Consider the following 5,938-nt stretch of genomic DNA (forward strand, 5'->3'; position numbering starts at 1 on the left):
TCTCGCAGGTTTTTGGAATTCGACAAGGTTGCTTTACTAAGTAAGATAAGGCAAGAAGCAAGGGTGCGGTGGTGAGACGAGGTGTAGCGCAGTCTGGGAATTCTAACTCCTAGCGAGGGCCCCTTCCGCCTTTTCTCTTTGCTAGGTAGTTCGCCCTTCCCTTTATGGAATCTATCTCGATGCTATATCCCCATGAACGGAACACAAAACCCAAGTTCCAGCTGGTTCTCAAACTTCAGAGGTGGCCTTACTTCCTTTTTAAAGCAAACATGTGGACATAAAGAAGAATGAAATTGATAGAATAGAGGTCTCTTCTTATAGGATTCATAGAGTTTACCTTTAAGGTTGGATTCCACAGATCTAATCGGCGGAAAGAAGCCACGATAACTTTTCCAATATGGAATAAAAGGATTTCTACTCCAATATCCCCGCCCGATAAGACTGATCATGCCCTGCTGCTTGGCTTGGAATCAAACTAGCCTATCATGCCCTTTCTTCATTCCTATATGGACCTAGCCTTCAACCCCTCAACTGCTCCATCAGCTTTTTGTTGACTTTATAGACCCACTTGTAGCCAATGGCTATATAGGCCAGCTTGACAAGCAACCCTTCCTCTTGATCTGAGGTGCGAAGAGAAAGATTTATTTTTTATGACTTAGGAGGTGGATAAGGTCAGCGAAAGAAGTGGCGAGGGCATCACATTCGATTGAGAGTTCTCACCTCTTTGAGCTTAGGTCAGCAAGAAGTCATCATTCGGATCGACATGAGAGTCCAACTACATTGCCAGAATCCATGTTGTACCTTTGACTTTGGCTGTGAAAAAGCTCCAAATAGGCACACAGTAGTTTAGAGTAGAAAGAGTGAAAGCCACTTGACTGTAAGGAAAGGAGCTCTAAGTTGGAATTCAATAGTGACAGAAATGGTCCCTAGGTTCGCTAGCTTCCTTTCCGGTCTCGTATGGGGAGTAAGTTAAGCCATTCCACTAAAATACTCTTTATTGATTGAGCTTTCTCAGTATTGGTTTGAAAGCCTTGACAGTTCAGCGAAGCAGACGAAAATGAACATGTTCTATGAATTGTTGACAGGTGCACCGAAAGACCCTCTAACATAATTCGAATGGAGGCTGACCGCTGAGCCCACTCTATCCTCGCGGGGCGGGCCTCTGTGGTTGAGACCCATGTGCATTTCCTCTGTTCTGTGCTCGCTACGCCCTTGTGCCTTTAGTTGAAGTATAGGTCGTCGATTCAACCTATCTTGATGGGATTTTTCTAGTAGGAAAACGAGGAGCTGAAAGCCACTTGACTGTAAGGAGAGGAGGCCATAGAGAAAGTTTTTTTTATTCCTTTGTTTCGAACATATACTTGGGCTGCTACGAACAAAATCACGATCACGAGCCATTCCCACCGACCCATCATGAGGTCACATCTCATGCCAACCCATCTCTTTCTTTCAATCGGATGCCATGTGTGAAGCATCTATCTCTCTCAGGACCTCACCTTCGTGACCTCCAGACGGAGGAAAGACTGATGTCATGGTTAGCAATCAAATCTGGAATGTTTGGGTGCACCCAAACCGCTCTTCAACCACTTGCGGTAGAATTAAAAAATTTGCCGCCAAAAACTGGCGGAATGCTCTCGAAACCAATTCACTTGAGTGAGACAGAGGAGAGTGGGGCTGGCAAGGCTTGGCCCAACATTGGATTTGTTTGAAAACTACCAAGGTTTTTGCCCAAACAAATTTCCTTTTTTTTGGAAAAGAAGGAATGCAGGAGAATAGCTGTAAGGAATACTAAAAGAAAGTATGCAGCGAGGCAAAGCGTCACTTGGTCTGAACCCATTTCTTCTATTCCTATGATTATTCAGTGATGGGTTTTCTCCTTTTAGGAGACTCGACTCTATTCCCTGCCCCCCGGCCTCTCAATTTAATCTGGTGCAAAGTCAGTAGTACTAGGGCCTTCGAGTTGAAATTTCCAACTATAAACAAGTGTAGCGAAGTCACCGCCGGGGCGGGGGGACGGAAAAAGAAACGGCTCCAAAGAAAAAAATTGGGGTTCCCAATGCTTCTCCATTCTCAACGAGATGCGCCTTCTTCCTCCGACTTCTTTAGCCAGGAAGTCTGCTGTTACTGATCTGATCTTTTCTTTCCTGGGTGTGGACGAGACAAAGAAAAGTCTTCTTAGTCTTCCGCCCAACTTATTATATACGGATATTCCTTGTCATTCTAATCTTGATATAGTTCCAACAGGTCTTACCTATAGAGTAAGTAGGGCCGGACTGACCGGCTTCGGAATTAGCAGGGAAACTACTTCCAATAAATCTTCTAATTCCGAAGCCCAGCGAAAGCGACTTCGTCCAGCGATTCTCCATAGGGCCCTCTTATCTCTTCCTTCTCTGAGCTCTGGTTATGGAAGAAGGAACCGAGAAGAAGGTATCAGCAACAACTGGTTTTATTACGGGGCAGCTCATGATGGGCGTGCTTCCACCATGTCTCTGGGGCACAGTTGAATGTAGATATCATGAACGCGAGGTGCAGGATACCAGGCCGAGAAACCCCCTCTGGAGCCGCCCCCCCGTTCTGGAGCCAGCGGGTTCTGAATGACCTCCCTCTCCCTGTAGGTCGAGCTTCATCTGGTGGTGAAGACATTCCCGCTGCTACAATTGGAGTTGACTTTTCCTAGAAAACGTCCGAAACAACCTGCTACAAAACTACTGAGCAGGGTCTTTCTATTAGACAAATAACCTTGGTCGACATAGAGACGTGACAGAACTATCTCTTTACCCTGATCTGATGGAAACACTTTTTATGCTGGCATGAGATGCAGTCTAGAGGTTAGGAGTTAGGAACATTCCCTACTAATATGCGGATTCTTCTTATGCTGGCATCGCCCTTCACTCCAAAATTCCTCAAAGAAAGCAAGCCTCTCCTTCAAGTTCTACTGCACCCTTCTCTTTGCCTTTAGGCACCAGGAGTAGGCAAAAAAAAGACGGGCTTTCCTCCAACTGGCACGATTGAAATAGACGGCTAGGAAGGTACGAAGTGACTCGATTCTCATCCTAACTGAAAGTATTCCTCTTCCCTAGTCTGACTGATTCATCCGTGCCAATAAAAGAATAAGTCCCCTTTGGTACTTCGGTAGGGCGAGCAGCCCTTAAACCAAAAAAAAGGGAGTCTCTGACTTCCGCTTAAACTTGAAACTACCTCAGAAGCAAAGAGAGGCAAAATAATAGAATTTATGGAGATCTTGGCCTTTGATGAAGATGAACTGATATACTGGCATTCTCTTCCAACTCCATATCCTAACTCAGGGCAAACTATCTCTAGATGGCAAAGTGAAAAGTGTCCTAGAAACGGCGGCAGCGGCGCAAGGAGTTAACGACCGGACGTGCTGCAACCTAGGGATCACCAGGCTAGCCTTATCGGAATAGGAATGCCCGATGTTCTTGCGAAATAGTGATAAGGAGTTGCGGAAAAGTCCTCGAAAAATGGAAGGTAATGATTCTACTACGGTGCCACAAATTCGCAAGCGGTATCTGTTGGAATTGGAGCGAATCGAAATGCAATTTACGTTCTCTATTTCCGGGCGGGGGGTGAAGGCCATAAGAGAAGATTTCCCTAGCAGCTCTCTCTCATAACAGAATGAAAGCAAGCAAGAACGAAATGAGCGCTTACCCTATCGACTGAAGCACCTTGACTTTTGGCTTTTCATTCTTTCTGCTGCAGCTGTTTAGCCAAACCAGAACGAGAGCCAATCGGGTCGATCAGAATGTCCTTATTTCACGCTTCAATGGCTCGATATGAAAGACGACCAGCTCTACAACTTTTAGTGCCATATCTTCCAAAACCAAGTTGTGTACCATCAAGTAAGCCAAGTAACGACTATCTACAACCTCTTCTTTCTCAGTGGCGTCGAATTCTCTTAGATCTAGAAAGTGCCTCATCCGGGGTGATAAAAAAGAACCATACCCTGTTGACAGTGTCCCTGTCCCTTAATCATCAGGCTACCCTCAGATTCTTCCATCGTAAGACCCTTTATGAGTAAGGTTAATCGAAGGCCGGGGAAAGTTTATTGGCAAGAGGGAACCATTTCTCACCCAGCCCTACCTACCCTATGTATTCGAGGGAGAGGCTGGAACCAAAAAAGACCAGGTTCCACACATATGAGACGTCTCTTAGGGGTACCACAAATAAAAGAAAAAAATAGCTAAAAAGAGTCTGCTTCCTTTATGATCTCTTTCTTAGAAAAGAAATTGCGTAAATTCTGCCTTTTTTGACGAAATGCTCGGAAGGAACCTTCGATATCCAACCCCAGTTGCTAACGGAACCCCTGTGTAAGCCCCTAGTAACGTACTAAAATAGGGACCCACAGGACCCTCATGGAGCGGTAAAGAGATCGATGAGTTTTTAATATTCGAGAAACTCCCGTTCCTTTCTCCTTCATTACTCTTCTGAAGATGGTTCAGGGGGAGCCGGTTCCGCCTCCGGCTGAGGAGGGAAATTTCAATCGATAGGCGGTAGCTTCGACTTTGAGCTTGGAAGCAACCTGCTATCTATCGATAGGCAAGAAAGGAGGTTGGCCGCCTATCCTAGATCTTCCCATTTCCAAGAAGATATCAGATCTATTCCCATGTTCCGATCTTTCCATTTTTTTTACCCATTTCTTTGGAAGGAGCTCCAAAAAAGACTTGACTTCAGGGCGGGGAATCTTCCTACAAGTGAGCACCAAGTCTTCAAAAAAGATACGGCAGTCAGAACAGCTTCAGTCCAAAATTGACTAAGGAAGCAAACTCGCCTTTCTTTTTGATCATTTTGATAAAGGGGGCTCCTCTAAAGGGATTCGCTAATGGCACAAGAGAGAAATTGCCAATTAACTTCCTCTATTTGTTTGGTCTAATAAAAAGATTATTCATCACCGCAAGCACTCTCGCTTAGCTACCACATGTCTTTGCTTGCTTACTTCTAAAGTAAACCAGATAGTGAGAGTTCGGCCATTTGAAGAAAAGACATCGGATTATACAAAGTGCCCCTAATGCTATGATGTTCATACGAGTCGAATAGTAAGTAAATCCGTACCCCAGTCTATTCTTTTCTTCCCCCGTAGCGGAGAAGGTTCTTTTGCTTCGAATCTTCGAGGCAAGCGGGATTGGGCATGGACGAGCCTCGACTGGGCCAGCATTGATGAAAAAAGGAGATTCTTTCAATCGAGATTTGCCCAAAAAAAAGTACAAATAGCAGCCCTCGATAATGTTGGAAGAGATGGCCTTGAGCCTGTTCTGGGTTAGACAGGCCCCCCGCGTCCTTTCTTAAGAGATGGAGGTTTTTAGCTTTCACGTGTCGAGAGGGATAAAACCTTTAGCTTTAGCAAGTACTACTACTCCTATGTTTTCGGATAGTATAACCGATTATATGATGTTCTTTTCGCTCTTGGAGTAAGAAAAATATGCATTTGATTAAGACATTGCACAATGATCCGAACACTTTGTCGCATCTCTTCGATACGAATACAGTAACGATCATAGCGATCTCCTCTGGTACCTGTTTGATACATATATAAATTTTCCACCATTTAATTGTTCTAATAATTTTATATCTTCCATAGCTCCTATCCAATATTGTAAATATTCGTAATTCATTTTTAATATGGAAATTTATTTCTAAATCGTACCATTCTATTCTTTCATTATCTAAATATAGATCTTGTAAATCTATTTCATACCATTCTTGATTTAATATATTTTCTGATTCGTAACTTTCTACTAGTATGTTTCTTCCTTAGTTTCTCGTTATCCATAGCTCTGATACCATTTTTCGGTGCGGAATTGGTAGTTGAGGGATTCATATAAGTGGTAGTGTGGTGGGTGGTAGTATGGTAGGTGAGTAATTTGTTTTAACCATTTTTATTAAAATATTTTTTGTTAAGTGTTTTAATCTTGATATCTCT

Source organism: Solanum tuberosum, unplaced genomic scaffold (assembly GCF_000226075.1).
Source record: "Solanum tuberosum cultivar DM 1-3 516 R44 unplaced genomic scaffold, SolTub_3.0 scf00030, whole genome shotgun sequence".
Lineage (NCBI taxonomy): Eukaryota > Viridiplantae > Streptophyta > Magnoliopsida > Solanales > Solanaceae > Solanum > Solanum tuberosum.